General features: G+C 41.0%; 1 protein-coding gene across 2 annotated transcripts in view; it reads left to right on the top strand.

Moving 5' to 3' along the window:
- The window catches only part of snx29 (sorting nexin 29), a 166,813-nt gene that overhangs the window by 37,828 nt on the left and 116,914 nt on the right, over nt 1-12,071 (top strand). The window lies entirely within an intron of this gene.

Raw genomic sequence — 12,071 nt, 5'->3', positions numbered from 1 at the left:
AGCGAGAGAAAGATTTTTTTTTTTTATGTAAGAGAGAGAAAAAGAGAGACTGGGAATTTGTGAGGAGAGATAGCACGCGCGTGTGTTTGTGTGTGTGTATGTGTGTATGCGTGTATGTATGCCTGTGTTTTTCCCTGAGTTGGACAAATTTGAAAGTTGATTAACTTGCCTGTTAATGAGAGTACAGACAAAGTCATTCATGTGCCCCCTGGTAGATCATTTGATTCTTTGCTAACACTTGAGCATACACTGTTCTAAGTGATAGCATGCACCAGGCATCAGTGAGAAAATGAAAAGCTGTTGAAGTTCTAAAGCTAAATACCAAGTAAACCTCAGTGAATTGTGGCTAAGTCTGCCGCTTTATAGATTCCCTTTTTGTAAATTTTCACCCATGCAGTAAAATTTACCACCATATAGTGGATGAATATGTATTTGCTCACCTGAAATTGTGGAAATGAGGGCTGCACAGTTAATCAAAATCATATCCAAATCGCAGTACGGATAAGAGCAATATACAAATCGCAGCAGCTGCACTTTTTGGATAAAGGCTAAATGTGACCGTATGCTATTATAAATGAAGTGAAGCTACAGAGATGCTATGGCCTACAAAGCATTTTCTATAGATATTACACAAAAAAACAACAACAACCAAACAAATAAAAAAAAAACATGATGGTTAGATGAGAAAAATTATAATGCAAAAATGATCACTCCCACTAAAATCACAAATATCCTGATCACAATATTTTTCAAAATAATCACAGTATGATTTTTTTGTTTGTTTGTTTACCATATGGTGCAACTCTAGTAGAAATAAACCTGAAAAATAAGCCTTGCCATATCAGCTGTATTGAATTACTGAACTTTTTATTCAGGTTACAGAGATGTATCAGTATGAACAGTAATGCTGATTTTGTAAATACAAGATTAGATTAGATTCGATTTTTTTTTTTCTCTCTTTTCATCTAGACTTTTTAAATCAAAAGCATCAAATACAGTACCCGGCAGACTTTGCAAAAGTGAAAATGTCATACCGCACAAGGACTTCCACGATACATAAACGCCTCAAGTGGGACCATCAAGGAGACGAGCCAGCAGCATTAGTCCATTTTTCATTCTCATACTCATAAAGGTTATGGCGTTATGCACTGTTGACTATGTTTCATCAGAAATGTGCACACTTCAGGAATGGGTTTTATCTTGTTTATTCACCAGCAATGTTTCACTCAGTCAGGAGTTTTGCTTGGCATATTGCAGGAAACATAAAATGTAAAACAGATAACAATATCTATAAATAAACAGCAAGGTAAGAAGCATACATAATAAGGAATTCTGACTATTGTGAAGCGAGTAGAATATTGCACTATTGAGTAGATGAACACACCCCTAATAATCTATCGGGGACACATGGATATGTTTGGTGTCTGTGTTCTCATCACGTAACAGGTAAGCTGAACAGCAGGCCGATCTCCTAAAAGATCATATTCTGTGAAGACGCACAGAGAAAGCTCTGTTAACACTGAGGGAAATAAAGTGGACTTTAAAGCAGCAGATATTCAGTATTGTGGTTTTTCTTCTTTTTCTTTTCGGAGTTCAAAGAGCAAACGGTGGAAATGAAGCTCTCTGAGTTGACATTTCCTACTTGTTAAGGGAGTACAGACCTGTGTAACTTCGACCTACAACGGTGACATGTTTAAAACATCAGAACCACCTCGCATCTCATCTCCCGGGTTTCCCAGCAATTACTGTATTCAGCCTGTCAAACAAGCGCCGCCTGGCCCCTCCGACACAGGAGAGCAGGCCAGGCATGAGCCCTGACGATGAGTTGAGGTAATAGTAGGCATGAATACACACGTGTAGTTTTAGTGAGGCGCCATCGCCCGGCTGAGCTCCATACAAATCCCTTGTAGTCTTGCAGAACCCCTAGTGGAGTTGGTTTCTTGCTTTTTGCCTTGGTTTGATTCTTGTCCGTCTTGTTTCACCATTCTTTGTCTTTCTCTGTTGTGTTGATGCTTCGCTCCCCATCGTTTTTCTACCCTCTTCCCTTGCCTCTCTCACCCCTCCTCTCATCTCCCCTCCTTTTGTCTTTTTCTCTCCCTCGATCCCGGCTCCCTTCATCCCGACAGGCATAGTAATTCCCCCTCCGCAGCAGCGTCTAAATGATTTCATCCTCTCTCACCTCTGTCTTCTCCTACTAATGATGTGCCCTGCTCCATCATACTTTGATGTTGACTACCAGAGTCTATTGGTGTGTGTGTGTGTGTGTGTGTTTGTGTGTGTGCGTTGTGCGCAAGCGGTTTAGGGGAAGGGAGAAGATGGGGGAGAAAAAAGGAGGCTGAATTGATACACAAGCGCCCGTTTTTCATGTGCTGTCAGCATGCTTCCCTGCGCCTTTTTGAAACCCCTCCCGTCTAATGATAGCACCGCAGACGTGATCTCTTGAACGCTCCTCAGGCGCTGTCAGCCCCACTGACATCCCACAAAAGTCGTTTCTCCTTTTCCCTCTGTTTCAAAGGAGTGATAATTATTGTTTCCCGTGTGATGCCGTCTATTCCTGTTTGTGCGTGGGAATTTCCCCCTTCTGCTATTCTGCGTGTCAAAGCATAGTGTGTGTACATTTTGCTGTGTTGTGGATTAGCACGCTGTACAAACTTCCATGTTTGCGTAAGGTGAATGAATGCGATTCAGTTTGTGCATTTGTGTGTGTGAGAGAGAGAGAGAGAAAGAGAGAAAGAGAAGTGAATCTACGCTCTCTGAAACTCCATCTGTACCATTATGGATGAAGACGAGATGTCACCGTTTGTGTGGCTCCCATTTGTGTAGCGTCAAACTGACTTGTATATTTAAGTGCCTTTCTGAGTGTCTGTCATTAAGAGGAGCCATTAAGCAAACCCCTGAAGAGGTGTAGTACAGAAAAGAAAAGAAAACCAGATCTAGATGATGAGAAATCTCCAAGGAGGAAGACCTCAAGAATACGTAGAATAATACACAAACATGCCAGTTGTCTTTTCCAAGGTGGCTGCAGGCCTTGAAAAATTTGTGTATTTGACAAAAGTCCTTTAAAAACTTTCATGAACATGAATGGCCTTCAAAATAGCTGATTATTTTGTCAAAATGCAGCATGTGAGTTGAGACCTTTGCACAGCAATTTTGGTCTCTGTGTGTGTGCCAGTTGGAGGTCATAGCCTTGCACAAAATTTAGAACAAACTCCACACTGAGCTGCTGCATGGCTTGTAAATTTTTATTGAAGTTACAGCATTAAAACCATAATCACACCTGAGGATTTTTATCACTGTAATTTCAATAAATTTCAAGAGCGCGGTATGCAGGGGTTGATTTGAATCTAATTTACAGCCCTTAAATTCATCATAATGCCTCAGCTGTCCAAAGATCAACCCTGTCACATCCCGAGGAGAACCCTGTGATGGAGATTTGTGTTGATGCAGCAGCACTTTTAAAATGAGTAATTTCACCATGATTTTCCTGACTTGACAAGAGCGTGAGCAAAAAAATGAGCGTGAGTAAGAAAGTGACTCAGCCTCTATGATGTCTAATTTTGACCAAAGTCATATTTTACCCCAAAACATGCCACATGTTTGGAGTCCTTAAAGATGTGGAAAGTCATCAGAAGGTCACAGAATTTGATGTTGAAGTGAGTGTGGCAGCCCTGCTTGTATAACTCACAGGCCATATGCACCAGGGATGTCACAAGAATTGACACTTCAGCTGAGGACACACAGGGCATCTCTCCTCAACACTACTTCGAGAGACTGTGTCATACTTAACAGCTGCATTTTGCTGAATGTCGCCCTGCTTTCTATCCAAGGGAGTGTCGTGTTTAGGGTTGTACGAGATGGCAATTTACATGAATCTTCTTCTGTTACTGAAGTCCCCACCGCTACCCTACAACTGATAAGATAAAACATGTTTGATTTTGTCTTAGGGAGTCCTAGTCCTGTCAGTGTTTATTTATTGTTCTGTTCCTCTAGTGTCTTGACATTATCTGAAGCAGCACACCTAATTAGAAGTACACTCCTGATCAAAATTTTAAGACCATTGAGAAATTGCAAGAATTTACATTTTGCACTTTTGGATCTTAAGAATGTTCTAAGTAGAGCTTCAAAATGCAAAAAGAAGAAATGGGAGTGAGACAAAAAAGAATTTGAGTAAGCAATTTATTGCAAACAACCATTAAACTGAAATAGGCTGTTCATCAGCTGATCAAAAGTTTAAGACCATAGCCTTTAAAAGCCCAAATCTTCGCAAAAATGTGGATTCAGTGTCATTTTCTGTTAGGTATCCACACTGTCATGACCTCCTGATGACAAAGGCAAAAAAGCTTTCAGGTGATTTTCAGGTCATGTTGAAGTTGTAAACAGTAGCATCATACCATGTTGAAGAAGTATTCTGTTATTGTATTTATTTATTTTATTTTTTTTTTAACAAGAAATACTTTGTTGGCAGTCATTTTGCACACAGCATTTGTGGTGAAGTGTTTAACACCTTTCGGGCAGTCATCAACAAAACAAATGAGGCAAATTAATGGACAATAACAGTCTGCTATTATACTTGAAAAAATTGGAGTACTACTTAGTTTATACATAGATGTCTTGAAATGCATAAAATTTCAATTTACTTAAAAATTGGTATTCTGACACTCCTAGTATACTGTTGCATAGCTCACAGAGGAAAAAAAAAAAGGAAGTGTGTTCCAGTTGTGGCTGTTTGTTAAACCGTAGCAGAGAAGCAGGAGATCGTCTGAGAAACAGTAAGAGATGCGGACGGCAGGACTCAAGGGCATTGATTGGATAAAAAAAACATTAGTCTTTTCTCGGAGCAGCCCCGGCCTTCTTGCCCTCTCCCTCAGTCGAAGCTCTTTGTCTTACAGGTGATGAAGTTTGATGGCTTCCTTTCTCCCTCGGGGTTAACTGGCTGGCTGGCTGGCTGGCTGGTGTTTGGCTGCCTTCCCCAGGGAATTTCCATATAGTCACCAAGCCTGGGGAAACACATTCAGCCTTTTCCTTCTAAAATGGCTGATTGCTCTGCACAGTCAGGTGAAATTGGTCTGCATTGCTGTATATAAATAAAAAAATTGGTCCGCTATTGGCGGGAGCGGGATCAGGAGTCATTAACCTGCTAACTGCTTGTTGGCCGCTGTTCAGGACACCAGGAGGGGTCGATACGGGGTCAAAGGCCAAATAAGCTGGGGAGATGGAATTTCCCCTCTTCCATTTTCTTGTCAAGTGCACCATGATATGTGTATTTCATCTCGTTTTTTATTCCAACGGTCGATTTATGCGCTGTGCGTTCACTCTCATCTTTGAAAGTGGTATAAATGGGAAAAATAATTCTTTGTTTATTTCAGCGGTTTGATTTTGATTTTTTTTTTTTCCAGGATTTTTTTTGCCTTGTGGACACAGCAGTCCCATTTGATTACAGTGAAGATTCCTGTTCACCTGCCTCTGCCCTCCCGTTGTGTCCTGAGTTTTTTTTTTGCTTCATCTTGACCCGATGACCTGATTTCTCAACCACTGAGCCTGTGTTGTGCAGAGGTTAAATTGAGGCTTTAATATAGCCAAGGTTAAGGGTTTGCTTCTTCCTGGGGCCAGCCAGGCTTTATATCAAGACATCCACTGAATGCTAGTCCAAAAAAAAGAGAAAAAAAATATCCTCAACTTTCTGTCTTTTTTTTCACTCATTTTCAGACCTGGTTTACTTGTGTTTTTGTACAAATGTGCCCTAAAATTGTTACATTGGTGCAATTTTCTTTAGGTACAGGTGGGTTTCACACATTACCAAATGGATGTGGAACAATTAAGAGACTAAATCCAGCACATTTACATTGATTTTACATTGATGTTTATATGCAATAAGCACTGTGCCTACTGAATACATAAATCTCAGATGTCAAATCACCAGCTACTTATTTTAACACTGACATTTTTTATGCTCCTTTGGAATTTACATCAGAGGTCAGTGGAAGAACCTTTTCATTATAAATGTTTTGTCCGACTGCATGTGGTCAACATGATGATTTCATGATTAAAATCCTCAGGAGACACGTTGCCTTCTTCCACTTTAACAGGCAGATGGATCAACATGGACATCTGTCTACTCTTTACTTGCAGTGCAGGCTGATCTGATGAGCATGATTTCTTAATATGCTGAATATAAAATAAGTTTAGACCTGCATATAATAACTCAATGAATTAGATGGGTTTGATACTACAAAGTTTACGATTCATATAAAATTGTGAAATAACTGTAAAATAACCAAAACAATCATGAAAGTGACTGATGAAATTTCTCATCTCATTAGGACTTCCTTTATTTGTGTATGATTATTTTCATATCTGAACTGAACCCTACCTGAGTTTGACTGGTACCAGCAGGTCTCAGGTTTGGATTCCTAAGTGTGAAAATGGCCTGAAATTGGTTTCTCTGGGTCGGTGTGAACATGTTATTCGAGTTTAGGCGCTGACCAAATCAGCCTCACCACAACTGAAATCGAGTGTCTCACTGCAGTTGATCCAAATCTGAGATAATTCTATATTATTTTTTTCTTCTTGTTCATTATTACTGGTTTGGTTGCACACTATTGAAATATCCTCTGATCCTTGGTCCATTGCAAGGTGCTTCACATCATCAGTGCCACACTTGTAAATGGACTTAGGGCAGGAATAAACCCTGCAACAGAGCAGATTGCTTTCTTATTACAGTTTGCATGATGTGGACTCTTCTATTCAAGAGGACTTGAGTCAGCTTGTTTGGCGCACATCTACGTTTGAAAGCAGCTTTCACATGTGACTAAATGCACTTAACTCTCGGGGTAAACGGACTTGGGTGCCTTCACTTTGTCCAAGACCTTTACAGTAGGAAACAACTGCACCAGAGTTCATCCCAGGTGTGAAAGCGCTGTGCATGGTTTCATCAGACACTAAAAGCAGACAGACTGCTGATTCTGTCTCTGTTTGCAGTATCATTCAAACAAATAAAAAGGCAAACAGCAAAAGTATCAGTTTTTATATTTTCTCTCTCTTGGTTTTAAATGTTTTCATAAGCCTCTTGTAAATTCTGTCTCGCCCACACACTTAGTCTCTTTTTTCTCCATGTTTGTCTTTTATATATGCAACTAAGCTAAATCAAAACATTTAAAAAAAACCTTTTTGTCTTTTCTTTTTCCGCTCATCCCCCTTTTCCCTTCCTGATAAGATGTTCACAGCCCCAGACCCACACTTTGATTAATTCTGCGTTTGCCTGTCACCGCATACGTGTGTAATGCGTCCATAAATAAACCCGGCGTGGACGGCAGCTTATTCATCTCCAATAAGGAAATGGATTACATGGCCGTTTAAAACCCAATAAGCTTCCATGGCTGTGCCTCGGTCTCTCCCGCTCTCCTCAGACAGCCATTGGCTTAATGAGTGAATGAGAGGCATTTGTCACCACTGCCAGCTCTAATAGGAGTGTGTAACTTATTCATTACACACACAGATCTGTATTTATTGTCCCTCTGCAGACTGAGCTGCCCCTGTATGGCCTCAGGGAGGTCAGCCATTGTCCTGTCAGGTGTTGCCTCTGTGTGTGTGTGTGTGTGTGTGTTTGAGTGTTCTTGTGTGACTGTACTGTAGGGCTGAACGAGTAATTGAAAAATTGGCAAAATCACTCACTGGCTGACTGCAAAATCCAAATTGCAGGCGCTGCAGTTTTTTGATTGAAGGTAAAATATGTGACAAAAACATCATAAATAAAGTATTGCGATGATACAGAAATCCTTTGCCTTCAAATCGTAATCTCCATATGTAAGAAAACAGGCTTGTTTGGTACACACACACCAGCAACAGTCACATCATCATTTATTTGTTTATTTATTTTTGAGAAAAAGCACAATATTTTATATTGGCCACTTGAATTGCCATGTCTAGCAATGAAATTGTGACGCGTGAATGCTGCATGTGTTCTCAGTTCGCATGCGCACTAGTCTGTCCTACTTGGCTTTTTACAACAATTAAGATATTATCTTAGATGATATGTATCACACACCCCAAATGTAAATGCATCTGTTTATGCATGTGTGTATGCTTGCAGCTGTATGTGCGTTCATTAAAGTACGCTGTGTTTGTGTGTGTTTTTATTGAGTGCGGTGTATGGAATATATGAGTGAAGGTGTATGTGTATCGCTAAAGCCCAGGGATATATATGTGCCTGTGTGTGTGTGTGTGTGTGTGTGTGTTTGTGTGTGTATGTGTATTTGTGTGTGTGTGGAGATGGGTTGTCATTACTTGTTTACTAATGAGCAGCTGGGTGTGTGTTGCGGGTTAATGTGATAGAGAATCACAGTGGAGAGTGGGGAGTCGTTATTAAACAGGTGTGTGCAGGTCAGTATTTTGTAGGGAACATTGTGTGTGTGTGTGTGTGTGTGTTCATAAACTGTCCATGTGTTGTGTTTATTGGGCTTCTGTTGACTAATCCCCTCTCCTCCTGAGTGTGTGAGGGTTCAGGTCCTTATTAAACAGAAGGTGTGTGTAGGTGTGACATGGTGTGTGTACAAGTTAGTATGGGTGTGTACGCGCATATGTGTGTGTGTGTGTGTGTGTGTGTGTGTGTGTGTGCGCGCATAAATGTGTGTATGAACCCTAAATTAAACTGTGTATTTGCGGCTGTAGGTGGGTATGAAACTGCTCTAACTGGTGTGTAAGTGGTTTATGTTATAAAGTTATTTATGTCCCAGTAGGCAGACTGTAAAAGAGCAAGTGATGAGTCATTCTCTATGTGAATTGAGTTTCATTGGGCCCACACATTCAGCCTGGCACTCAAAGTATAGAAATGCCAAAGCCCGTATAGCCGTTTGGATTTTATAGCCACTCAGGCCTCAATCCAACAGATTGAGCGTGTTTACCAGCTCAAAGGTGTGAGGGACCTCATTTATTCAGCAGAGGGTGGTCCATGTGTGTGTGGCTATTTATTCAACAGCCTGTGTTTATGTACCTGGCCAGAGAAGTGTGACATGGCCTATCATTTCTCACAGGTGGGGCCAGGTGGTCAACGCCCAAGTTTGCTGTGTGCATTTATGAACGCACACCATCATATGTCCCAGGCGTGTCCATGTGGGCTCGGCAGGGGTGTGTGACAGATTTCGACACCTGAGCCGATTAGTGTTAATGAACATTTTAATCATCTCCCTCGATGCCAGGCCCTGCTGGGTGCCATCATGTCCGCCTGTCCTGCAGATAAACACGGAGAGGCGGGGCGAGGTGGGGGAAACACTCCAGCAGGCTGCGGATTCCCAAATGATGCGTCTTTAGATCATCAGTGAACCAAATCTCAGCATCTGTTTTGAGGGCTGTTGAGGTGCAATTGATACCCATATTCGTTTGTCTCTGCTGTCAACTTCAACAAAATGTTGCAATTTATTTTACTGATCTTGTAAAGTAATAATCCATGTAATAGATATTCCATTTTGCTACTCTTGCTATCAGTGATTAGCAATTCGGTACTGTTTTACATTTCCATCTGCAGCAACAGGGTTGTTTGGTAGAAACAGAAGAAGAAGAGGGTATTTAGTGTGATCAGCGGTAGCCACCATGGATGAACCAACACCGAAAATGGCGCCACTTGTAGACACTCAAACTCCATCAAGACATTATACTACTGGACACAATGTTTGGCACTAACTGACAAATGAACTGTGGGAAGTGCAGTGCAGAAGCACTAGCAGCAGTGATCACTTATGCTGCATTCATGAGAGGTTGGAACTGGGAGGTTTCCAACTTCCAAGGATGAAAAATCCACATGAACGGCTCTCGAACTTGTACCTCCTTGTTGGAAACTCAGGGCTTTCTCAGAACTGTTGGAGATGTTGTTTGGTAATGCAGTATAAGCAAAAAAGCAACATGGTGATTTTTGTCAAGCCCGAAATCAATGAAAAAAAAAAAAAAAACTTGTTACAAAATACTACAAAGCAAATACTAACTTCATGCAGCTTTTCTCCTTTTCTTGGGCTATTGGAGGAGTTACAACTTGCATTCCAGAGCTGTTGCTGTTGTGGAAGAAGCCAAACAAATGCAGCTTTCCATTTTATTCCAATCTAAACCGCTTGAACAGTCCAAGGTGAGAAGTTGGAAGTTCCAAATCAGAAACTTCCCAGTTCCTACTTCTCATAAACATAGCATTCACACCAAATATGTTGTCAAAATATTTAATCTTGCAAACTGCAACATTAAATTTATAATGCTAACATAAGTGAAAAAAACAACAACAAAAAAACAGAAACTGGTTGCTTTGCTAGTCAGTTTTCTGTTCCCCTGCTAACAACTGAAAGGCTCCTAAATAAATATAAGCTCAGCCAGTCTCAGCCTCCTGTGGCTTTGTTTGGCTCTAGCTGTGCAAGGTCAGGAAAGGCAGAAATTAAACTGCAGTCGGTCCAAACCACCTTTCATGTAAGACCTTGACTGACTTTTTCCCCCTATTCCCCTAAATGCAGAGAGTCCTTGTCATTCTGTGCATTTGCAAGAAAACAGCCAGGGGCAGTGCCGTCGCCCATTAGCCTCAATCCCTTTGGCACAACCTCCCTTCTATTGTCAGGCAATCAGACACTGCTTAGGTTTGCAAGTCCAGGCTCCAAAGTCATTTATTTATCACAGTTTGCCACCTTTCTTGGCTCACCAGCTTGCTGGCCATTCCTTTTCCCTTTGTCTACTCTCCTGCTGTCTGTCATTCCCTTCGAACTTGGCTGTGAGAAATACTCAAACCTGATTGGTCAGTGAAAGCATTCTACAGTTCAGCATTTCTTAATAATGACCGTTGTTATGACCAGCTGATCATTCGTATGGACGGTCACCTCACTCAGGTTTGATGTAGCACTTTGCAGAAGGTCCAGTCCATTTCCTACCTTTGATCAAGCTGACCCACTGGAGCCTCACAGTCATTACAACATGGATTTCAAATCAAAAGTAACATGAAAAGCATGTAAACAAAAAGGTGTATAAGTATAACATGCAGTAGGAGAACATAGCTGAAATGTTATTAATGAATCTAGACATCCAGTTCTTATGGACACAGATTTGATTTAGCAGTGTCTTGAAGGCTAATAAAATCATTTCAAAATTATTTTGTTTCATATTATTGATTTATTTTGCAAGTAGACATGCAATAAATAGGATAATGTCCAGCCAGCCAGTCATTATTCTATTTCCAAAACAGTTTGGGGGCTATTATGGATTAGCTCTGACTATCATTGCACTCACCATGTCTGCTGCTGCAGATCCAGGCTATGAACATGATAGCCTGAATACCTTTTATTCAGATCTTTTTCCAATTTGCTGTGCACATTCATGTCCCCTAGAAGAGGAACTATTGATTATGGTGTCCTCATAACCTTTAGTCTAGTGCCACCATCAAGCCAAACTGTTTGGGGAATATACCCTGCTGCTAATACAGTATATTAGAGTGTGGATAGGGCTGCATATTTTTGTCCGAACCCGACCTGAGCCTGAGAGCGTAGTAACCGAGCCTGACCTGAACCTGACAGGCATTCTTGTTTTTGTGTCTGAACCCGACTCAAGCCCAAGATTTTGCTGGTCCTCCATCGTAAAATTATATTTACCGCCTGAAATAGCCCTATGTGTTGCCTTCAGCGTCGTCACGTAAACTCCCATAAAACCAACCCACACTCATACATTATTTCTAAATATTTGTACAAACCTGGCCTGACCCTTCGGGTCCTGACGGGTCCAGACGGGTCCTGATGGGCCCGGGTCAGGTAGCCACACCATATACCTTGCTAACAGCATGGCCAATTGCAAAATAAACCCCTTCAGGGTGATACAAGACCTTTTTGCTTCATATTGGGGTTATGATCTCTCTGTTGAAAGTTATTTTGGCATAATAATGGTCTGACTGCACATTTTCCTGTGTATACTTATTCCTCCTGTTACCTTTGGCCTTGGTGTTTTCATATCTACACACAGACACGGGAGTGGGTGCTTTATAAATACATTTGGCCTGATGCCTGAGATTTAGGTTACTAAACTGAATATACACTCCATGAAAATCAGTTGTTTGTTCTGTG

This window comes from Myripristis murdjan, chromosome 19 (assembly GCF_902150065.1).
Source record: "Myripristis murdjan chromosome 19, fMyrMur1.1, whole genome shotgun sequence".
Taxonomy (NCBI): Eukaryota; Metazoa; Chordata; class Actinopteri; order Holocentriformes; family Holocentridae; genus Myripristis; species Myripristis murdjan.
This window is presented reverse-complemented; position numbering and strand designations above follow the sequence as displayed.